General features: G+C 41.8%; 1 long non-coding RNA gene across 1 annotated transcript in view; it reads left to right on the forward strand.

The window, feature by feature from the left end:
• LOC309610288 overlaps positions 1 to 25,506 on the forward strand; it is a 110,564-nt gene that overhangs the window by 34,522 nt on the left and 50,536 nt on the right. Inside the window, exon 3 of the long non-coding RNA XR_014233816.1 lies at positions 2,651 to 2,705. This is a non-coding gene — a long non-coding RNA (uncharacterized lncRNA). The remainder of the gene's footprint in view (positions 1 to 2,650; positions 2,706 to 25,506) is intronic.

Raw genomic sequence — 25,506 nt, forward strand, 5'->3', positions numbered from 1 at the left:
ATCCATGCCAAATGGGGCACCTGTTCACAGAGACCTATGCTGCCATGGTGTTTGTGACTGAGTTGAGTAAGAGCGTTTTCAGTATCAATTTCATATGTATGGATGGATATTTACAGATGTAACTCATTTCTCCAAGCCTCCCCAGCCACTGGGTACAAATGAGGTTACAATAACAATAACAACTCACATTTTACTAATGTGCTCTCCGGACCACTAAGGAGGGACCTCAGCAATCTTTTCTCCATGCTTATATTTGGAGGCATCCAAGGGAACCTCATGTGTGTTCACAAACAGGCTTTTTATGTTTTTGTATGCCAGCCTCATCAGTGATGTCTGCTACACAAGTGACCATTTGGAGCAGCATGTCACTGTAGGCCTGCATAAGAATTTTGCTTCCCTGCCCAGGGAGCAACTTACAGAGATCCCCAAACAGCAACTGTTGAGGTGGAAAAACTCTTCAGAAGAGGAAAAATGTCCCTTTCCCCATCACTATGCAAAGACCCAAGCTGAGTCCATGTTCAGGACTTTGGAAGCACGAGCTTAGGAAATGATTAACAATGTCTGGGTGCACTCTGAGTGGCATTTTCTCACCTGGTCCTGGAAGCAACATTGCTTGTGGCCCTTTGTCTCAAAGAGTTCTTTGTAAAAAAATAGCCCCTTTGGCTTCTGCCTGCAGACCCCTCTCCACTGAGCACAAACCTAGTCCACAGGCCGGTCTGGGGAAGCCCTGTGGTGGCCTCCTCCATGCCCTCTTCTCCACATCAAGCCCCATGCACAAATCCCCCCTCAGGCCAAGCAACTCACCTGGGGCCCTTTGGGGTCACCAGGTAGGCCCAGGTGTGGCTAAATCTCAATTCAAGACTGGTAAGATGGAGAAAAATCAATACGAAAAGATCAAGCATGGTTTAGGAGAGTATTAGGGCAGAAAAGTCCATCCCATACCACCAAGAAACGAGGGATTAACAGAGAGGAGAGCAGGCTGGAATCAGTATTATGCCCCTTAGTACACTGCGCATCAGGATGCAAATGTCCCAGCCCAGGTGCAGTACACACCCTCCTTTCTACCTGCCTTGCTGCTGGGCCTGCTACTTCTCACACATGACCTTCTAGTTTAGAAGCCCTGCTACGGAGGACAGAAGGCTTCAGGGAATCAATAAGTGAAGACAGAAGAGATACTGCCAAGAACCATCTCTAAATTTTAATTCTGGGCTGTAATCCAAATTTTCTTTGACTTCAAGCTTTGCCTTGTAGAGGTTGAGTCTTTCAGATAGCAACTTTTGGACCTTACTCAGCACTAGAAGGTCAGTTCAGGAACCCACCATCAGTTCCAATGCCACTGATTGAAGTTAGTTATTTATACAAATAGACCTCAGTCCCCTCCCACCCCAACAAGCCAGAGATCCTGAAAGGAGCTCCCAGAGACAGAAACATTAATCTCAAAGGCCAACTCAAGTGCCACTTCCACCATGAAGCACACCTGGAGCTGCCACCCCAGATACAAACTCCTTATAATCTTTTCTTCTTTCTATAAAGTTCTACTAGACTGTTCTACCTCCCTTCCCCCTGTGGTGTGTGACTTATATGCCCATTTTCTCTACTACAGGCTAAACTCTCTATGACAGATGTCAGGCTTCATCACTGTAGCCCCAGCAGCACCACACAAAGTCCCTCCTGTAACAGACATTTAATAGGTAATTATGGAGCCAAGTAGGTTCCCAGGGGACTACTTTCAAAGGCCATTTTCTTTGGGCCCTAATATGGTAGGCCCCAAGTAGTAGGGAATTCTCACCCAGTCTATTATATTCCTTAGGGACAGACCACAGAGGCTGGGATTCCTTGGCTCAGCATGAGGGCTCCCCAGTCTTTCTGTGACTCCAGCAAAAGTGGTCAAGGATTTTCTGACACTGTCTTTTCTCCAAGTCCCCGCTGGCATGTATTATGGTATAGTCAGGATGTTTTCCACAAAGGGATAATGACCTACCCAGGGCTGATACCCAGCCAGTCCGAACCTCTATGACATAAAGTCTTATGTCTGTTCTAGTTGGTCAGGGCCTTGTCCCTGGCCTTTCCCACACATCCCTAGGGTCCAGTTTCCCTGAACTCCCTCTGAATGCTCCATTGCTTTTGTATACCCTCTTCCCTCCATCAGGCAGACCCGTATTCATCCTTTGAAGTCCAGCTGAAGAGCCACCTCCTGTGTGGAATCCCTCTGACCTCTCCTCATAGCAGAGTGAACATTCTTTCCTCTACCTTCCCCCAGCCCTCTGCATACACTTGCCTACAGCACTTACTCTAGGCTGAAATTGCTTTTTGTTTCCATCTCCCCCACTTATGTGAGCTTACGTTTCACTCATCTTAGTAGATCCAGCAAAGCACATTGCCTGGCAGGAGAAGGAGCCCCTCAGCAAATGTTTCATGAATGAAAGAATGAGCATGACCCTTGCAAATGTTTTCCAAAAAAGAAAGCAAGGAAATCCCCCAAGGCCCTCGAAATTAAAGTTCTTATTGTTTTGTTATCTATATCATGTTTTGCTTTTTCAATTTAAAAATAATAATGGCTAAGATTTATTGAGCACTCGCTAGGTACATTATCATGTTAAAATCCAAAGCAACCATCTGAAGTAGAGATTATTATTACCTTGTTTTACAGTTGAAGAAATGGAAACTGAGAAAGATTAAGAAGGGTATCCAGATCCACATAGCTGGTAAGTGGGCGTCTGTTTGGTTCGAATGCCTGCTTTCTCAGCTACCAGACTTTCCACACAGCCTTTCTAATAGGAATTACAGTATGAGCATTTTCCTCTCTCTTTAAACTATAATGTGTTTATTGTATAAAGGACATGTTTCAACATATGACTCTAGTACCTTGCTACTCAAAGTGTGGTGTGCCGACCTGGTGGCTCGTTAGAAATGCAGATCTCGGGTTCCACCCCAGATCTACTGAATCAAAGTCTGCATTTTAACGAAATCCCTAGTGATGTGTATGTACACTAAAGGTTGAGAAGCACTGGTTTAGATCAGGAGTCCACGAACAACAGCCCATGGGCCAAACCCAGCCCATCCCGTTTTTGTACAGCCCATGAACTAAGAATGGTTTTTACATTTTTAAATGGTTGAAAGTTTTTTCAAAATAAGAATACTACTGTATGGTATGTGAAAATCATATGAAATTCACATTTCAATGTCCATAAATAAAGTTTAATTGAAACACATTTTTTGTTACTTTCTGCCTATGGTTGCTTTTGCACTACAATGACTGGCAGACTTGAGTAGTTATAACAGACTGTATGGCCCGCAAAGATATTTGCTGGTCCTTTACAGACAAAAGTTTGCCAGTCCTTCCCAACTCTATCCCACATTCACTGCCACCAGCTCATAATGGGAGTAGGAAAAAGGGCAGCCGTCACTCGGGAAGACCAAGGAGGAAACAGTATTCCTAGGGAGAGCCAGAGTTCAGCTGAGGCCAGGGGGTTGCAGGAACTGCTGGAAGGGGATTCACCATGAAGTAGAAGTCCAGAGGGAGAGGGAATCGTGCTGAGCATATGGTGTGGTAAGACAGTGGTGGTTAGGAAGAGGAAGCACAGAGCAACGAGAAGACCAGAGTCCAGAACACAGCCAGTGTGGGGAGTGAGCTCCACAAGGGCGCATGGGAAGGCTGGCCAAGGCCAAAGATGAAAGGTCAAGTGGAGTTCTCAGCCTCAAGTTTCCCCAAGGAGCACAAGTGCAGTTGTTTCGAGACTGCTGCAAGTTGAAGGGTCGGGTGTGTCCCAGTTGTTGAAATTGACGGACTTTTCCTGAGGTTTCCAAACTGTGAGGGTGAAAAGGCATTCTCATCCTTAAGAAGAAATTGTAAACTTGATGTCTATAGGGATGAAATTAGCTCTCTGCACCTTTATATTGAGGTGGAATCAGCGGCCTAAGTAAGGAGCTTGTTACATATGGAGACTCCCTACCCCACCAGGAAGAGCCTCATTCAGTGCGAATCTGAAGAGAACTACTGCTTCAGTGAATGAAAGAACTCAGGCCTCTGGAAGGAGTCAGCTTGAATAGGTCATGCTTCTGAAAGTGATCATTTATATGAATGAGAGATTGGTTTCTGGTTTCTGATGGCACATAGGACATCAAGAAGAGGCAGCAGCATTAGAATTGATGGGCTCTATCTGCTAACACCAAGAAGCAGGGAAACGGTAGGGGGAAAGCTGCAGGCATCTGGGAAACTCGAGGAAAGGCATTAGCTAGAAGAAGGCCTTGGAGGAGCTTGGGGACTGAAGCTAATGGTTCCAATCCAGAGGACTCCACCAAGTGAGACTCAGATCACACGATGCCAGAGAGCAGATACACCTGCCTCTCCCTATGACATGAGGATCTCAAGTGATACTTGACAGACTAGGCTGCTCCGGGCTCAGGGCTCAGGGTTACCATAGGCAGGTGGCAGATCTAATATGTATTTACATTGCTTTTCTGAACTTTTAAAAATTTCACCCCTATTCCACTGTTCCCAGGGTCTTTCATGACTGTCCCCTGAATATTTATTTTCTCAGGTGCTAGATGGGGGCTCAGTGCCAATTAAATTATGACACTGGACCCCAAGGAATCTCTGACACCAGGGTAGATATGCAGGGGCAACTTATTTTTCACAAGTTACAATAATAAAAATGTAAGATAGTGTGACTACAAGGCATCGTCTCATACATCAATAATTCAGTTTCCTAAAAAAGATGGATATGGAGAAGAAGGACAGGATGGGAAATTAGTGCTTTTTAAAATCTGCTTTGGAGCTGCCTTGCAAAAGCAGTCATCTCTATTTTTCTGTGTTTCCGTTCATTGAAGGAAACCATGCTAGAAACCACCACATTTGATGTGCAGCGTGAAACATCTGTCCAAACTGTTCTGGCTTCTCATTGAGACATTGGTTCAGCTTTTGCAGGCAGCACCTTGCTGTCTTGAGACAAAAAACATTCCCAGGCTCCTTAAGCTATTATGTAGGGTTGCTATTACAACTGAGTGTACTTAAACGGACTCTCAGCCCACCCAGGAATATAGGTCTGACCCTTAAGGATAGTAAGTCGGAGTCAGATCCAAGAAAGGCTGACACTCCCTGCCCAGTTATTTTTAAACCCCAGAGGCTGCTTCTGCATATGATATCACTTATGTAACTTCTTTTTGCAAAGACCCCTCTGCTGCCCCAAGCCAGCCTCCACACCCATCCCTCCCCTCCCCGTAGCATCAGCACAATGACACATGTGCTGCTCCACCCCGCTGTGAACTTGCCAGCAGTTTAAGGATGTGCTCATTGAGTAAATAAACATGCAAAAATGAAGCTGGCTTTTGTGCAACCAGCTTTCAGGAGTTACATTTTGCTCCTTTAGGTTTAAAATTTCAGTGCAATGGGATAAGAAAATTGCCCAAACTCTACTGCAAAGCTGATTAGGAACTTCCATCACTAGAAATAGCATTATGTTATTTTGGGATAAAAGATTTTTTTAATTTATACTGCAGCTTCCATGTAAGAATATGCATATTAATCTAGAACAATCCTACTGGTTTCTGTATACTGGATTTATAAATGTTTGATAAAAAATCATATATTAAAACTTTTAAATAATTTCTAACAATGACCATCCACTCCAAAAAGTGAGAACTAACTAATGGGATTTTGCTTCAAAGAACCTGGCCTATTACATATGACATTAGATAGTCATCTATTTAAAAAGCTGCAAATGTCAATGAAAGAACAAAGCTGTCAAATGCTAGGAGCATTTCATTAAGAAAACAGCCTGAAACACTGATGGGATTTTGATGAAGCTGGGGACTCAGACAAGCTTTACCTGCCAGTGAGACAGCTATTGATACTGTTTTTGTTACCAAAATGCCAAAAGAGCAGAAAACAGCAATATGCTAACCTGAATTGAAATTTTTCCTTTTCTACATTTCTACTGGCCCAGTCCTATTGTAAATAAAACCTTTATCTAACTAAATTAGCATCAACTTCAATGGAAAATTGTGACATCAGTACTATAGTTAATTTGACACCCACGGCCAGGCTAAGAGAGGAATAGAATGGATAATCAGCACATATAGTAATTTAAAAGGGTCATTTTAGCGATTTCTTTTAATCTTGTCTACAGCTAAGTGTTTCAGGTAGGGATGCTTTTGGCTGTAGGTAACTGAACATCCAAATAACAATAATATAAAAAATAGAGTGTTCCAGTTGCTGGATCCCGCCCCAAATTTAGTGGCTTAACATTTATTTTGCTTATGAATCTGCAATTTGGGAAGGGCTTGGGCGGGGGCAGGGGGCGCAGGGAGAGGGTTGTTTGCTCTCCTTGGCATCAGCCAGGGAAGCTTGAAGACTGGGGGCTGGAATCCTTTGGAGCCTGGTTCACTCACATGTTTGTCAATTCTTGATGGAAAGGCAGACCTGGAGGCTGGGGCAGCTAGGGCTCCTCGGGCATCTCGATCACTATGTGGTTTCTCCCACATGGCAGCTTCAGTGTAGACTGACTTCTGACATGTCAACCCAAGGCTCCCAAGCTGCATAAGAGAGAGAGGGATTGATAACAAAACAGAAACTGTATCACCTTTTATGACTTGGGGAGTCATGCATTATTACTCCTACTGCATTCTGTTTATTGGAAGCAAGTCATTAAGCCTGGCCTATATTCAAGAGAAGAGGAATTAGACTACATCTTTTGATAGGAGGAGTGTCAAGGAGTTTGTAGGTATGTCTTAAAACCGCCATGAAAGGATTTGGTTTTCCTATATGATGTCTACAGGGAAGCAGTTTTGTATAATGTGGGCCTCCTTGATATAATAAAAACCAAGGTTTTTTCTGTAATTCTGCTCTACCATTTTTAGTACATTGCTTTATTGTCTCAAAGTCACAAGATGACTGCTATAGATTCAGACATCGTAACCACGTTTAAGACCAAAAGGAAAAAAAAAAAAAAAAAAGGAGGGAGTAGGGGAGTAGTGCTAGCAGCTTCTGGCTTCTTTTATCAGGAAATAAAAGACCCTTCCCTTCCCAAAACCCTCCTCAGTGGAATTCCACTTATGCTTCATTGGCTGGAACTCTGTCAGAAGGCCACAGTTGCTTCGGGGGAGGTTAGCACAGTGACTGTTTAACTTCATTCTCTGTTGCAGAGGTAGGCAAGGGTGGAGAGGTCTGAGAATGGGCATTGGGTCAGCTAAGCCATGCTTCTGCCCACACATCAGACCCATAAAATCATGAGTAGGAGGAGTTTCAAAGAGCTGCTTCTCTTCCCTCAGCCAAAGTTAACAATGAAATGACCCGAAAATGGTTAGCAGAGGAAAAATGCATCGGCTAATGAATGGAATCGTTTTCAACTATATATTTGCAAATAGGATTAAAAGCTAAATATTGAATTAAATGAATCGTTTATACAGTTTAAACAGGAAGCAGAATTGGGTCACCACAGGAACATTTGCCAACAAGATAGGGAGGACAAAGAAGAGCGGAGACCACTAACTTCTGATAAAATGTTACAGCTGCTTCACAGATTACCTTGGGTTCAGAGGCCCCAGGCTAAAAATAATTTAGGGGCAGGGCAAAAAGGAACTATTACCTTATAAGCCTAACCCAAATTTTATATCTTACTTTATAGAACATTTTTTTTTAGCCTTCTGTTGCCACTAGTGAATAGAAACAGGAAAAATACTGTGAGTTGATGGATTTTATTTAACCTATCTGCAACAATTATTCGAATTTAAGCTTTAAAGTTTTATAACATTTAACTAAAGAAGATAAAAATCAAAACTGCTTTCTTTCCTCCCTGCAAGCACAGAGCTCGCCAGGTCTATTGTCTCATGCTATGGTCTCACACAAGAATAAAGAAATTGCACTACAGCAGATATTTTCCGGACGCTTCCCCTGTACAAGCATTAGCACATGACCTCAATAGCTAAGACTGAAAAATGAGACAACTAGATTTACTGACTCTGATGGTGTCTAGAGCTCTTTCCTGGGTAAACTAACACATTCATGAAAACACATGTACTTAAGGGCGAGAGCTGAATATGAAGAAAGAATATGCCCACAGTGAGAATGCCAGTAATCTCAGGCTATAACTCGCAGTGAGTTTAAGGGAATAAATGAGTGGTTAATTCTCAAAAAAAAGAAAAAGAAAAAAAAAAGGAATAGGGAATAGGAAACCTTTCCCTTCATAATGAAAGAATTCTGGCATAAAGAAATAATTTATCCAAAGTGATATGCCACATATGAAACAGAAAAAAAGCCCAGGCATTTCCATTTATAGTTTAATTTGGAATAGGAAGTCATGCAGGTCTTTATTCTAAACAATGACCACTTGATTTAACACAAAATAGACACCTCTTAAAATTATAAAGCATACATTACGGGAGTCACCAATCCTTTTTTATAATCTATAAGCTAACACTCTGTTTTCAGTGTTTTTATCATCTGTAAAATTTAATTAAGAAGCAAAGAATAGGCTTATAATGATCATGACCCCACGTATTTCTTACTCATATTTCAAATTATAATCATATCGTGATGAATCTTGATCCTCACACAGTACAACAAAATTATATATTTGCACTTTTCCTTATTAAAAAAAAATACCAATTTAAAGACAGACTGTAAGTTACTTCAGATACTCCCAAGCCACATAGCAAAATTCTGAAGTGCAGAAACTATCGTAAACTTATTTTATAACTCTCCAAAGCAACTGTCAAGTTCTAGGCCTAGGATAAGTGTTTGATTCATACTCTCAAAATTACATTGACTGTTCAACATCTCTCACAAACACATATATATTTTTCATGTACGAAAATATTTTTGAGATCGAATATTCCCCACACTCATTTCTAACTAGAAATTCCCATTGGGTTTTGAATGAAAAGGTTTATTAGAAATTACTCAATTAGGTGACAAGATTAATAGTCCCCATTAAACACTAATTTGCTTTTTATCCTGCAAAGACTACCACAGACATAAAACAGGTGTTGGCCACCCCTGGAACATATATCTGATGATAAGACAGCAAGCAAGCTGATGGTAATTTGGTACATGAGCTATTGTTCATTCCATGCCTCCCTTTCCACTGTCAGTTTTGCTAAAAATGAAACTTAACAGCAAATGCTTCTGTTTTCTACATTGTGTCTGACAGCCTCCGCGCTGGTAGTTTTCAGATATGTGTGGGACAAACACACACACACTGAGTCTAGATAAACAAGCACTTATCGGGACTTCCCTGGCGGTCCAGTGGTTAAGACTTTGCCTTCCAGCGCAGGGGGTGCGGGTTCGATCCCTGGTTGGGGAGCTAAGATCCCACAGGCCTCGGGGCCAAAAAACCAAAACATAAAAAAACAGAAGCAATATTGTGACAAATTCAATAAAGACTTTAAAAAATCTTTAAAAAAAAAAAGCACTGGGCTTCCCTGGTGGCGCAGTGGTTGAGAATCTGCCTGCTGATGCAGGGAACACGGGTTCGAGCCCTGGTCTGGGAAGATCCCGCATGCCGCGGAGCAGCTGGGCCCGTGAGCCACAATTGCTGAGCCTGCGCGTCTGGAGCCTGTGCTCCGCAACGGGAGAGGCCGCGATAGTGAGAGGCCCGCGCGCCGCGATGAGGAGTGGTCCCCGCTTGCCGCAACTGGAGAAAGCCCTCGCACAGAAACGAAGACCCAACACAGCCATAAATAAATAAATAAATAAATAAATATTTAAAAAAAAAAAAAAAAAAAAAAAAGCACTTATCAAGTATCTACTACCAGGTGCCAAGCTTGTATTGTAGATACAGTGCCAAAAGGGACAGCCTCTGGCTGTCTTAATTCACACCTAAGGTCATTATTTGCTAGCTATATAGCCTCAGGATCAGTCTTTCTAAGCCCTAACTTCTTTATCTGCACAATGAGGATACTAATAATACCTACCTCATGGGAGTTTTGTGAATATTAAATAAAATAATTCATATACAGAGCCTGGTACCTAGTGAGTGCAATAAACTCTGCTATCGTCACCATCATCATCATCATTATCACAGCATGGTCTCTCAAATTTTATTTCCCCAGTTGGGGGAAAAGACACATAAACAGATTGTTTTCTTTTTCTTTTTTTTTCTTTTTTCTGCTGGGGTAAGTGGAGCTCAGAGGACAGGCGCTTATCTCATCCTGGAATTCAAGGAAGGTCCCTAAACTGAGACTTGAAAGATGAGTAGAGTTAGCCAGATGAAGGAGAAAGGTGTTCCAGAGGGAAGAGCTTGAGCAAAGTCACAAGGAGCATGTTGTGTACAGAAACTGAATGTGGTTTTCTATAATTGGACAGGAAGTTCACCGTGGGGAGTGGTGGAAAATGAGCTTCATAAGGAAGGTGAGAACCAAGTTATGGGAGGGCTTACATACCACGCTGAGATGACTAATTTTCTTTCTGTAGACCAAATTTCCTAAGCCAAGTTATATAAAGTACTAGTGTTCATAGAGGTATTTCATGAGGTGTTCCTCAAAATAGTAGCTTTACTGTGACTTGTGTCTGGAAATATCCTCAGTTTTACCCCTGCTGAGTGGTTCATAATGCATACATCATCAGCATATTGAAGGCTCTGAAAAGTCCTGCAATAACAGGGCCTCTTTATCTCAGGTTAGTGCAATATTTTTTAATTGATTTTACTGCAAGACATCATTTTTACAGAATGCTGAGGTTTTTCCAGGTTTTAATCAGAATAATGAATTAGACACTTTAGCTTAGTAAAATCACTGTAGCTAAGGAGATGGATTTCAAAGGAGCATGACTGGAGAGTGTGAGTGAGATGATGATGATCCAGGGTGGAGGAGATGTAAAGATTCAAGATGTATTTAGGAGGTAAAACCTGTAAGTTTTACTGATAGAGTGGAGTGCGGGAGATGGCTGTTTAGAATGATACCTAGAGTTCTGGCTTGAGCCAAAAGAATAGTATTGCCCCTTGCTTCAAAAGGAATACAGGAAAACATGACACAGGGGAAAGAATAAGAGGTAGGTAAGATAAAGAACTCAGTTTGGGACATGATAAGTTTGAAACACACATGAAATTTCCAAGTGAAATTATAGGTAGCAATTAAGTCAACAAACAATTGTTCAGCCCCAGTCTAAACCAGGGTCATCTGACAAATAATTCCCTGATCATCCTAATCGAAATTTCAAAGTTAATTTAAGGTTCCATTATGCATTATGTTAATTTTAACAGCATATTTGCGAATAATAAGGTTAGCATTTGGTCATATTAAAAAAAATTTAGGGTTTTCTTAATGCATTTCTAAATTAAAATATGCAAATCGACGTATACAGACAGGTGAATCTCAAATCACTCAAGGTAAATTACTGAAATTCTCACTTAAAACATGAATCTGCAGTAGAGCTACTGTCATAATTCAGATTACTGTTACAAATCTATATAAAGGAATTAATTTTTCATGTATGTTGTAGTGCATCATTTATTAAAACTGATTTGTTTTCTTCCTGTTCTATCTCTAAGCTCTTTGAAAGTAGGAGACACATCTTCATCTTTGTGCACTGAGAGTCTGAAACAGTTTTTGACACACGTAAAATATACATTAAAATTTTTTGAGTAAAATTAATTAGAGCAGGTCACAGTAATAAATACAAAATAATGTTTCCAATTCTACTCTCTCTCTAGTTGATCTCATCCACCTTCTGAGCTTTCAATATGATCTACACGCTAATAACTCCCAAACTGTTATAAGCTCTGCCCTCCCTGGAAATTCAGACTTTTATTTCCAATCTTACTTGACTTTCCCATTTGAATGTTCAACAAGGACCTTAAATATAATGTGTTCCTGGTGATACTGCTAGTTGTCTGCTTTCATAATATCTATTCACCCCTTACTCCTTTTTAAAATACCCCATTTTTATTTAATGAAACAATGTGTCCAGCTAAAGAGCTCAGCCTCCCTTGCAGCTAGAGGTGGTCACATGACATAATTTTGGTCAATGAGATAAAAGTAGAGGTCTACTGAGGATTTCTGCAAATTTTTTTGCTTTCCTGACCTAGACACCACCCTCTTCCTCCTTTCAGCTTCCTCCTTCTCCCATCCAGAGTGCTGATGCTATGCCTGGAGTTGTAGCACTCCTGTTACATTGAAGGGAATGAAAGACATGCTAAAGAAGGACTTTCAGACCTGTTCCTTTCCTAGTTATACTCATCTCGATTTCTGCCTTCACCATCCATCTGGTAACTTAAGCCAAAAAATATATATATAGGTACATCCTTGATGCCTCCTCCTGGTTCTACCTCTAAACTGTATCTTCAAACCCATCTTCTCTCCATTTCCACCATCCAGCCAACCCATCATCATAGCCTCCCACTGCTCTCCCTGCTACAATCCATCCTCCACACAGCACCCAGAGTGGTCTTTTGAAAACACATATCACGTTAAGTCACTCCCTATTTTAAAATCTTCAAATTGCTTCCTATTTTGTTTATAATAATATCCACATGCCCGCCCATGGCTTACAGGGCTCTGCATGATCTGACCTCATCTTGTACCCTTTCCCCTCTTACTCACTGTACTCAGGCTGTACCACCTTCACTTTATTCCTCAAAACCACCAAATGTATTCCCACCTTAGGGCCTCTGTACCTGATGGTCCCTCTGCTTCAAATGTTCTTCTACCTGGCTCTTCCCATTGTTGGCTCCTCATCATTCAGGTCTCAGCTCAAATGCCCCCTCCTTAGGGAGGTCCTCTCTGACCACTTCATCTCCCCTGTGATTCATTATCCCTGCACCCTGTGTTATTTCCTTGATATGCTCATCATTATCTAGAATTATCTTGCTTATTTAGTTGTTTACTTGTCATTTTCCTTCTCCCCTTCTAGATTATAAGCTTCATGAGTGCAGCTTATTGTGTCTCTTATTCCCTGCTCTATCCCCATGTCTAGAACAATGTTTGGCACAGAGTAGCCCCTTGATAAATATTGTTTTTAATGAATGAAGTTAAAAAAGTTTCTTTTGTTCTTTAGTCTGTTTTATTTTATTATTTTTTAAATTTATTTATTTATTTATTCATTCATTCATTTTTGGCAGTGTTGGGTCTTCGTTGCTACGTGGGCTTTCTCTACTTGCAGCGAGTGAGGGCTACTCTTCGTTGTGGTGTGCGGGCTTCTCATTGTGGTGGCTTGTCTTCATTGCAGAGCATGGGCTCTAGGCGCATGGGCTTCAGTAGTTTTGGCACGCGGGCTCAGTAGTTGTGGTGCACGGGCTTAGTTGCTCCGCGGCATGTGGGATCTTCCTGGATCAGGGCTCGAACCCGTGTCCCCTGCATTGGCAGGCGGATTCTTAACCACTGAGCCACCAGGGAAGTCCCGGATGAATTTTTTTTAAAAAACCAACACATAGTCTTGGAATCTTAGAAATCTGCCAAAGTTTATGGTTTTGAAAACATATGAATTTTCTTGTCTAAAACCTCGAATAGCAAAAGAGATTTTTAGATTTAAATAAAAGCTTATTGCAGCATATTTGACTCAGAAATAACCAAATGTACTTAATCCTATTAACTATCCTCTATCACAGGTAAATATTTTTGCTTACCACATATACTCTTGAACCTAGTTATAGTAACATAATAAGGGATTAGATCCCTGATACAAGTTGCCAAGTGTCATGTTTTTATATAAAACAAGCCTTTAGGAGTTTGGATGGGAGCCTAACAGACTCAAAGTTCAAAGCTTCCAGATCCATTTACATGTGGTAGCACTAGGGAAAGGCTATCCTTCAGACTATTCCTATGGACAGCGTAGAAGCCCGTTTTTTTTTTTTCCAAACTCTTCAGTTTCAATCCAATGAAAATAAAGCATGTAGGAAAAATGTTCAGGGTAATCAATACAGCCTCTTTAAGGGACAGATGCTTTCAAAACCACAAGGAGAAGTGTATACATTTCTGGTCAGTTCTTTTTCTAGATGGTTTTTTTCAACAATTTGGAGGTTTTTAAGGGTTTTGTCAGTATTTTCATTAGTAAATTCTTAGTGTTGGAAGGAAAGGGAGAAAAAAGTCTTACACCACCACCCTTCCCAGAACTGCTACAGAGGCTAGTGGCAGAGTAAGTTAAAAGGCTCAGTGTCTGGAGCTCCCAAAGACGTTGTTGTATTGCGCTGTGGACAGCCCAGGACAGAAGAGGAGAGCGGCAGGTGCTGGGACAAGTCAGGGCACATACAGAACACAAGGTCCTAGGCAGCAACAAGGAACTGCTTGCTTCTTAGAGTGTGGTCTGTAAAGTCCTGAGGAAATTTTCAGGGGATCCAAGAGATCAAAACTATTTCCATAATAATGTTTAAAGAATGATTTGCCTTTTTCACTATGTGGACATTTATATTGATGGTGCAAAAGTAATACTGGGTCAAACTGTCAGCACCTTTGTACATGTCAAAGCAGTGGCACCAAACTTTACCCAGTAATCACCAACTTCTTCACCAGGACAAACTCACAGGACAAAAGGAGAGAAAGCCAGTTTTACTTAAGAATGTCCTTGATGAAGTGTTAAAAATTGTCAACACTTCAGGGCAGGTCTTTGTAATATGCTGACAAACTGGGAAGTACACAGAAGGCACTTCTGCTCCATACTGAGGAGCATACTGATAGAATGGGTATTGCCAAGATAAATACTTGTGTTATTGTTTGAGTTACAAGCTGAACTAACCATTTTTTTCATGAAACACCATTTTTACTTGAAAAAATAACTTATTCAGATTTAGGAATTTGGCAGACATTTTCTTGAAAATGAATAAAATGAGCCTGTTATTTCAAAGAAAACATCTGGCGATATTTGTTGCCAAGTAACCTTTAAGAAACTACCTCCCACTAAGATTTGGGTAATCTACAATTTTCCAGAAAAGCTACTAAAATACTCCCCCCTTTTCCAACTATATACCTCTGTGACAGCAGATTTTCTTCATATACTTCAATGTAAACAACATCTACCAGACTGAATGCAGAAGCCAATATAAGAATCCAGTTTGTCTTCTATTAAGTCAGACATTAAAAAGATTTGCAAAAAATACAAAGCAATGCCGTGCTACTCACTAACTTTTTTTTGTTTGTTTTGGAAAATAAATATATATTATATAAAAATATGTTAATTTACCTGTAGTGGGTTTATTGTTTTCAAATGAATTAATAATAAATGTTTTCTAAATGTGTTAGTTTTGATTTCTAGTATAGTTAATATTCATAGATATAACCCCCCAAAACAAAAGCTCTTTGGAATCCTCAACAATTTTAAAGAGTATAAAGGAATCCTGAGACCAAAACTTGGTATAGTAGATAGTTAAAATAGAAATGTATACTAGAAATATATAACAGAACTATGTAGTAGAAATAGAAAAATGTGTAATAGAAATATATAACAGAAATGCAAATCCTACATTTCTAATAGCATAGATCAGATCATTTTCATTCTATTGCAAAAACAGAGATAGCCTTATTATACAGTTAAAGTAAAAATACAAAGAGCAGAGTCCAGGTTGCCACCTAGCATGTCCTCACAGTGACCAGTGGCTTGTGGGAGTTAAAAAGCTGTCAGGATGCAGTGGCAGGTGGGCTAGTGGCACAGGAAAGCGCCAGCAGTGACTGGACTGGGGAATAAGAAAAGGCATAATGGGATAAAATGCTCAGTTGCTTTATGGGCCTTTCTGGGTGCAGAGATTTGAACAATGAGAAATGTACTCTGACACAAGATTACTTTTTTAGATAAATTTGTGTTTTCCCTTCTGTTTTTCTCCTTTGAGGTCTTCATTCATGTGAGTACAGGCTCTATGCTCCCTTCCCTCAGGGAAAGTTTGAGGTTGGAATTTCTAAACTTCGTTTTAAGAGGCATTAAGGAGAATCCAGTTAAACCTGGGGAGGGGACTTCCCTGGCGGTCCAGTGGTTAAGATTCCGTGCTTCCACTGCAGGAGGCACAGGTTCAATCCCTGGTCAGGGAACTAAGATCCCGCATGCCAAACGACACAGCCAAAAAAATCAAAAAACAAAACAAAAAAAACAAAAAACAAAAAACAAACCTGGGGAGGAATATCCCCTATCTAAAATGAGAGTCTCTCTGACTTGGGGGGAGGAGTCAAAGTCTAGGGTCCCCTGTGTCCTGCCTTACTCCCTGCCAGTGCCCCAGGGACACAGCAGTACCTCAGAGAGACTGGCCATCAGTGTACCAAGCAGAACATTGGCCCGGGCTTCTCCAGCCACAACAGTGGTTCCCATGCTCCAGAGGTGGCATGGGAACCCACAGAGGGGAGACCCTTAAAGGCTGCAAAGGGCGAGATAGTGACATCTCAGCAGTAACCTGTGTGGCCAGATGGCGGATGCCTTCCTGGGCCTCTGGGGTGTCTCAGCTCTGCTTGAGAGCCTGGAACCTTGACACAGCCTCCAATGGGAAACCCCAAGAAGGAGGAGCTGAATTCTTCACTAGCCCTTTGGAATGTGGGGAGAGGGTCAAAGTTAACTATTGAATTAAAAGTGGAGAAGTATGAATATTATTTGTCAATAAAAAAGAATGAAGTGGTGTTGCATGCTAAAACAAGGATGAACCTTAAAAACACTATGCTAAATGAAAGAAGTCAGTCATAGAAGGTCATATATTCTGTGATTCCACTTACAGGAAATGTTCAGAATAGGCAACTCTACAGACAGAAAGTTGTTAGTGGTTACCTGGCGCTGGGGTAATAAGGGGTAAATACTGAAGAGTAGGTGATTTTGTTTGGAGAGGGGTGATGAAAATGTTATAAAATTGACTGTGGTGACGGTTGTACAAATCTGTGACTATGCCCAAGAAGTGAATTTTATACTTAAAATGGGTGAATTATATGGTATGTGATTTATAGCTCAATGAAGCTGTTACCACAAAAAAAAAAAAAAGTACAGAAGTGTGATCTCAGCCCATTTTACAAAGTTAATGCTTTACAAAGTTATTTTATGAGGTTGCATCAAGCTGCGATAGTAACTTCTGAACACACACACTGCACCGTCTCAGTGCCTAGTCAGAAAGCCCATAGCACAGGTACTGGGGAAAGGTGCAGCAGAGGGCAGAACGTGGGCTCCAGGGAACGGGGGGAGGGGACAGGGCAACAAGTGGTCTCGGCAAGTGGTCTGTACCACCGAGGAACCAGACATGCCACCAGGGCACCATCGTGGGGAACACCAGAGCAAGCAATGTTCAGAGATATGAGAGGACAGCCAACATTAAGGACATCCTCAGCAGACTGCAAGGCTCCCACCTCAGAGAAGGCATCCAGTGACAGAGTCCTGCCCTAGCACATGGTTGCGATGAGGGCTGCAGCCCTGGAGAGACTGGGCAAGCTATCCAGGAAGGACCTGAGGCAACCCAGCAGGGATCTAAAGTGTTAATGATAATATAAGTATATAATTGATGTCATTTATGTCTAATAATATGAAGTATAAGTCAGACAAGCTCTATAATAATAACAATAACAAACACTAATTGCCAGGCACTGTTATATGTACTTTACATTTTTAATTTATTAAATCTTCACAACAACCCTCTGAAATCACTACTATTATTCTCCCCATTATACAGGTAGAAAATTGAGTCACAGAAAGATGAGGAAACTTGACCAAGTTCATTAGCAAGGGCAGAGTTGAGATTAAAACACAGGCCCCACAAGACGGGAATAAAGACACAGACCTACTAGAGAATGGACTTGAGGATATGGGGAGGGGGTGGGGTGAGATGTGACAGGGTGAGAGAGTGTCATGGACATATATACACTACCAAATGTAAAATAGATAGCTAGTGGGAAGCAGCCGCATAGCACAGGGAGATCAGCTCAGTGCTTTGTGACCACCTAGAGGGGTGGGATGGGGAGGGTGGGAGGGAGGGAGATGCAAGAGGGAAGAGATATGGGAACATATTGTATATGTATAACTGATTCACTTTGTTATAAAGCAGAAGCTAACACACCATTGTAAGGCAATTATACTTCAATAAAGATGTTTAAAAAAAAAAAAAAAAAACACAGGCCCCATCCTAACAACTCTACCATGCTGCATTTAGGGTAGAGGCCCACTTATTACAACTGATTGACCAGGACCACAGAAACCATGGTTGATGTTGAATCCCCCTCAGCATTGAACGAGAAGTCTTTAAAGCCCTTCCCACAGAGGAAGGATTGATCCTAGAGCCTGGGCTGGGACCGAGCCTGCAGGTAGTGGTTAAGTGATGGCCTTTCTAGAGAGAAGCAGGATAGGGAACCAGGCAACAGCAGACAGGTATTATTTTCTTCTTTCACAGCTGAGGAATCTGAGGCTCAAAGAAGTCACACAATTTGGCTGAAGACCCAGTAAACAACAGAGTCAGGACTGGATCTCAGACCTCCTGATTCCAAGATGGAAGCTGTGAACTGGCTTTTGGAAATGGGCAGGCAATGTCAAACAGTAGGTGAACTGGGAAGTAGGGTAGCAGAATGGTTAAAAAACATGTGTTTGGTGGCCAAACTCCAGCTATGCCAATTACCTTATGATCTTGAAAGAGCTACTAATCTCTGAGTCTCAGCACCTTCACCTATAAAACAGGTTTAGTAATAATAATAATGTCTGCCTAATGGAGTTGCTATAGGAATTGTATGAAAAACTGTATGTGTAAAAATCTGATCACCCAATATACAGTAGGTGCTCAATAAGTGGTAGCTGTTTGAGCAGCCATTCCTCTTATTATACTGCTGAGTGATGACAAGCTCTTGAGGCAGCGGAGATCTTTCCCCTGAGCCATTTTACTTCCTGGCTCAGAATATCAGTGCTGAAAGGCACAGTAGAATGTACTTAATCTCATTCTCTTTTTTTTTTTTTTTTTTTTAATTTATTTATTTTTGGCTGTGCTGGGTCTTCGTTTCTGTGTGAGGGCTTTCTCCAGTTGTGGCGAGCGGGGGCCACTCTTCATCGCGGTGCGCGGTCCTTTCACTATCGCGGCCTCTCTTGTTGCGGAGCACAGGCTCCAGACGCGCAGGCTCACGGGCCCAGCTGCTCCGCGGCACGCGGGATCCTCCCAGACCAGGGCTCGAACCCATGTCCTCTGCATTGGCGGGCAGACTCTCAAACACTGCGCCACCAGGGAAGCCCCTCATTCTCTTTTTTAACAGATGGGAAACCTGAGGGTCAGAGCAGTTACATATGTTGCCCAAGGTTTTATAGCTAGTTACCAGAAGAGCAAAAACATATTTTATTTGTAACTTAAAATTTTTAAAAGCTGTTAAGAGGAGATGGAAAAGAAGAAAGCTTAAGAAGAAGTAAAATTGCGACAACCTCAGGTAGCCCTTCGATCAGGGATGTAAGGTAGCAGGAAAAGGCTTGCCATACCTGAGAAAAGCTGTGTGACTGATGATGTTCTGGCGGAGCCTCCCCCGACTGTCAGCGTGCACAGCACAAGCGAAGGGACGCTTCCCAGCCAGCAGGAAGTATTGCTTTCAGATATTCATCCCATATCATCCTACCCTTAGGTAGTGGTATAGTCTGTACTGAACAAAGGAAACTTGACCTTGGGCGATAACACAAGAGAAGTTAACGAAAGGGTGGGAACCAGTATCTTGGAAAGCATATGGTAGGTACTGGATTAGTGTTAGCAAAAGGATCAAAGGCAAAAAAAAAAAAAAAAAAAAAAAAAGTCCTTTTATAGTTCTTGAGTGGATTGCCTTCACTTGCTGAAAGACTAGCTGAAAATTGAATGAAATTAACAAGCAGGTGTTAGATGGGGATGCAGAACGTTAGAGAAGGTGTATTGAACTGAACAGGTAATAAAGAGCCTTGAGAATGAGGTTTGAAGGAAACAAATGTGTGCGTTTGCACACGTGCACACATGTATATTTAGCAGAGAGTGCCTGTCTTCCCCCTTTGTAGTTAATTTAAGAGCTGCCCTCAAAGGCAAATTAAATGTGTCCACTGTGCTATTTACAAGTGTCGGGGGAGGTTTTGGGGCATGATGGGAGATGTGGTGGGAGTACGGCCTGGCAAGGCAGTTAAGGATTAAGGAGCAGAGATTCCAAACTGAAATTGCTGGGTCCACCTGCTATGCATTAATTATGCAACAATTACTATTTAGTTTCACTACTGCATCTTTTAAGAAAAAGAAGTACACTTGGGAAACACTTGACAGATCTACTCACCAAAGAAAGAAAAGATTAGAATTTTGTATGTTTTTTTGACCACATATATTATTAAGAGAAACTAACTTAACCCCATTTGATAAAAACACACTGAGTGACTACTGGGCAAAGAAATCAGCCTAGAATCAAAGTTTCCCATTGTCTAGAACCAGCGTTCTAGTCCTGTTTGATATTTTTAAGCACCCAAGCGATGTTAACTTGCACATTGTTTTGCACAAATTTGCATTTTGAGTTAAAGAGGCACTTGATACAAATACGTAAAGGAAAAATGAAGTTAATATTACCAACTACCCACTAGCACTATCAGCTGTGACATCATACACTAATAAGATGAATCTCAAAGATCACAGGTCTTCCTGGATATGTTCCCTCAGTGGGAGAACCACAAGTTATTATGGGAAAAGAGAATTGCCCAAAAATTGAGGAGAGAAAGTTGACACCAAATACAGATGATGCAGAATTCCAATCTAAATATGTACTCCTGATGAGTGATGCACACATGTTCACATGGGACTACCACTCCAGATATTACCATTCATTGCCTACATGCTTGGGCCACTGGTGTTCTGCTCAGCTGGCAGCTTTTTTTTTGTGGAGACATCCTTGGGGAAGCCCAGTTTTTGTCCATCTTCTTATATCTTCTAGTCTTGGAATTTTGATGGTGCTTGTCCTTTTGTCTTCATGGAACATTTACAAGCTCACCTGCAACCCTCTCTAGCCTTCATCACCCTCAACTTTTTTCACAGATAATATTTTAGCTTGGTGAGCAACTATTAATATTTGTCTAGGAGCTGCTGGGTTAACAGGGTTTTGTTGGGATTTTCTGTGTTATATGTATTTATGTGTTTGTTTTCTTTTAATTAATTAATTAATTAATTTTTTTTTTGGCTGCGTTGGGTCTTCGTTGCTACGCGCGGGCTTCTCATTCCTGTGGCTTCTCTTGTTGCAGAGCACGGGCTCTAGGCACATGGGCTCCAGTAGTTGTGGCATGCGGGCTCAGTAGTTGTGGTGCATGGGCTTAGCCGCTCCACGGCAGGTGGGACCTTCCCGGACCAGGGCTCGAACCCATGTCCCCTATACTGGCAGGCAGATTCCCAACCACTGTGCCACCAGGGAAGTCGTATGTGTTTGTTTTCTGTCTGTTTACACCACAGCTTTGACCCACTTCAGTCATTTTGGGGAACTTATATTTAAATACAGACCCACAGCTAGACTTATGAGCACAACTTTCATGATGTTTTTCATTAGTCTCTTCTATATTTTAAGTTGTCTTGGCCATATAAATACACATAGAAGTAACTGGAATATAATTTCTATATACCTCTATTAGCTATGTTAGTCTACCTCTAAGAAAAATGCTGTCGACCTCTTGCTTAAGTAAACTAGGTAGGAAATCAGTAGCAGCTCTCACAAAAGGGAAGATTGGAATTAGAGCCATCATTAACTGGATTAGATCTCACCTCATCCCATTCCCCCTGGAGCCAAAAATGCCAACTCCATTGCCAGCAAGTATCTGGGGTTTACAAGGTATGAGAAGGAACCAAAGGGGTAATAACTTCTCTTACGAGAAGAGTTGAGATTCCAGAGGGAGGGAACATGGGCACAAGTCTGTAGGCCTTGAAAGGGAGTTGTAAGAAAAGAAAGAGGAATTGGGGAGAGAAGGACCAACAACTTTGAACAGCATCTTCCCACAACCTCAATCCTTTGAGCCCCTTCTTCTGTGTAGTACACAGGGAGGAAACTTAGGTTTAAATTGCTACTGCCTCTGTTCCTCTTACACTGCATGGTTCTTTTTGAAACATGTCTGGTCCTAGGGCCAAAGTCTCAGGGCAGAAAAGAACAATCTCCAGATACTGCTGAACAGTGCAGCCTTTGCTCTAGTGATAAAGGCTGCTCAGAGGCCCCCAGCCTTCCAAAAAGACCTGACCACAACACTTCCTCCATCTTTCTCAGTGGAGAGGCTCAGTAAATTAAGCACTCCAGTGATCCACAAAATATCCAATTTTTCTCGAACCTGCATGAATTTTATCTTTCTGTTTCCAGAGCCCTTGGGGAACTAACATGTCGATTCTGAGAATTTCAAAGTTCGTGAAGTTCCTAGGAACCATTATGGAAGGGAGATTTATTTACCTATGGCTATTCTTTAGGGTTGTAGAATTTCTTTGGCCAGGTTTTCTTTAAAAACTTCAGGAAAATAAAAACACTAAAGGGAAATATAGGAATGCCTCCAGGACAAACAACCATTTGGGTTACACAGATGGAACATACTTGGCATAGCTTAAATCTGATAGCAACTTTACCAGGCGTAGGATAAAGTGCGTAGAACAGGATATTGGTTCTCAAATTTTAATGTGCCTCAGAATCAACAGTAGGACTTGCTAAAAGTGAAGATCCCACGGTGCTACCCGCCGAGATTCTGGAGTGGGGCCCCAACATCTGAGCTTTGTTTTGTTTTGTTTTGTTTTGTTTTTTAATTTATTATTTATGGCTGTGTTGGGTCTTCGTTTCTGTGCGAGGGCTTTCTCTAGTTGCGGCAAGTGGGGGCCACTCTTCATTGCGGTGCGCGGGCTCTCATTATCGCGGCCTCCCTTGTTGCAGAGCACAGGCTCCAGACGCGCAGGCTCAGTAATTGTGGCTCACGGGCCTAGTTGCTCTGCGGCATGTGGGATCTTCCCAGACCGGGGCTCGAACCCGTGTCCCCTGCATTGGCAGGCAGATTCTCAACCACTGCGCCACCAGGGAAGCCCCCGACATCTGAGTTTTTCAGAAGCACCCCAGGAACTTGTTGCAGGTGGCTCAGTGAACTAATTGTCAAAAGACATCAATTTCTCCTAAGAGCCTCAGTTCTCACCTTCTCCACTTGCTCTCTCCTTCTCCCACTCCTCTGAAACAGCTCTCGTCAAGGCCACCATGACCTCCATGTTCCCAAGTCCGTGGTCTGTTCTCATCTTGCTTGACCTAAAGGCAGCATTTAACCCAGTTGAGCGCACTCTCTCCCTTGGAGCACATTCTCCACTTGGTTCAAAGGGCACTCCTCTCTCTTGGTGTCCCTTTCCTTTTCTACTTACTCTTTCTCAGTCTCCTTTGCTGACCTTATCTTCCTAATTTCTAAACCTTGGAGTACCCTGGTTTCAATCCACAGGGCTTTCGCCTTCTCAACCTACACTCATTTCTTCGGTAGTTTCATCCAGTGCATTGGTTTAAATGCCCTTTAAATGGTATTAATGCTGGGAATTTCTGAATTTGTATTTATAGTCCATTCTGCTCTCCTGAGCAGAGTTATAGATAAAATTGCCAACTCAGCATCTCCACTTGGAGGTCTAAGAAGTATTATGATAACATGTATAAACCCCCTGACTGATACTTCCCCTCTCAAAACCTGCTCCTTCACCAGTGTTCTTCAGCTTAGTAAAGGGAAACTTTTCTTTCAGTTGCTAAATGTGAAAACCTCAGTCATCAGCAACTCCTCAGTTTCTTCACAGTCCACATCTGAACCATCAGCAAATCCTGTCATCTCTACTAGGAAATACATCCAAAATCCAACCACTTAATGCCATTTCCAATAGTCTCACCCTGGCCTAAGCCATGATCATCACTGGATTACTACAGTAGCCTCCTAACTGGTCCCAGTGCCTGCTTCCCCCACACTATACTCTCCACGTAGCAACCAGTGTGATCCTCTTAAAACAAGAGTCAAGTCATGTCATGTCACTCCTCTGCTCAAAACCCTCCAAAGCCTTCTTGTCTCAAAGTAAAATCCAAATTCCCCACAAGGACCCACATGAAATTACATTATCTAATCCAGTGCCACCTCTCTGACCTCGTACCATTCCCCTTCAGCCTTTGCACTAGCTATTCCTCTGCCTAAAATGCTCTTCTCCCAGGTAGCCATGCTTGCTCCCTCACTTCCTTTAGGTTTCTGTTCAAATGTCCTCTCTTTAGAGAGGCTCCCTAACGGTGGTAGGCAGTTTCTAAGGTGATCCCTACCTCCTGGTATTCATACCCTTATATAATTCCCAACACTTGAATGTGGGCTGAATTTAGTGACGTGCCTCTAGTGAATAGAATTAGACAGTGGTGATGGATGTCGCTTCCGGGATTACTGTGTCACTTCCAAGAAGATGGTGGCCTGCATCTTGGGTACACTCTCTCATCTCTCACTTGCCTGCTCACTCTGTGGGAGGCCAGTGGCAGAGACCGAGGGAGGCTTCCAACCAATGGTCAGCAAGGAGCTGAGACCCTTAATCCAACGGCCTAAAAATGAACTGAATGCTGCCAACCCTTCCAGCTGACACACTGAATGTAATCTAGTGAGAGACTTGAAGCAGAGACACCAGGTAGGCCATACCCAGTTCCTGACCCACAGACACTGTACGATAATAAGGGTTTTTTTGTGTTAAGCCATTAAGTTTGGGGCAATATATAGTTAATACACTGACCATCCTATATAAATTCACAAAATCTTCCTACCCTTACCACCTAGTATTCCTACTCCTCTTATCCCCAGAACTTGCTCCAAAGCCTTGCAGATTATCTGTTTGTTTAGTGCTATCTCCACCCACTACAATAAAAGCTCCATGAGGCAGGGACATTGGTAGGTTTTGTTCACTGCTATATCCCCAGCACCTAAAACATGCTTGGCACATAGTAGGCACTCAATAAAAATTTGCCGGATGAACCAATGAATCTGAGTAAGGGAAAGAGCTTTGTAAAATGGTGAAAACACAACTTAACTCACAAAGTTGTGGTGAGTGTTAAATGAGCAAAATATGTAACACCTCTGGTCCTCAGTAGGTGCTTAACAAAGTAAGGTTCTCCCCTTCAAAAGAATCTTTCATCAAATGACATTGGCACAGACAGCTAAAATTGTAAAAGTTTTTCAGACTGGGATGCTTATTTGCATAATACCTGGCAAAGAAAAGAGAGCAGCTCATTTCAATTAACATACAAAACATTATTTCAGTGGCTGTCTTAATTGTGGGTCTCACCCAACTCGTCTCCATTTAATCCAGGATCTCTGAAAGCAAACAGCACTGTACTAATATATGAGCCACATCTTCAGTTTTCTATATTGTTCTACAACTCAGTCTCCTTTCAGCATTAAGGACTTTGAATTGATCGGAGAAGTTCTTTCAGACCTCTATGGGCTCTGAATTAAATTCTCACTTTGAGAGTCATTCAAAGAAAAATTTAAAAATAGTTCCTTCTGTCACTCTTATTGAATGGCCTCTTAAAACCCCACTGTCTTCATAACCATTGCCAGACAATAAGATAATCCCCTGAGCAACAGGCAATTATTACCATTTCAAAACCATTGTGCAGTTGCCTATGAAACGAAATCATTGAGTTATATGATCTTCAGTTATTATGGAC

The sequence above is a fragment of the Balaenoptera borealis genome (assembly GCF_965194805.1).
Source record: "Balaenoptera borealis genome assembly, chromosome: 13".
Taxonomy (NCBI): Eukaryota; Metazoa; Chordata; class Mammalia; order Artiodactyla; family Balaenopteridae; genus Balaenoptera; species Balaenoptera borealis.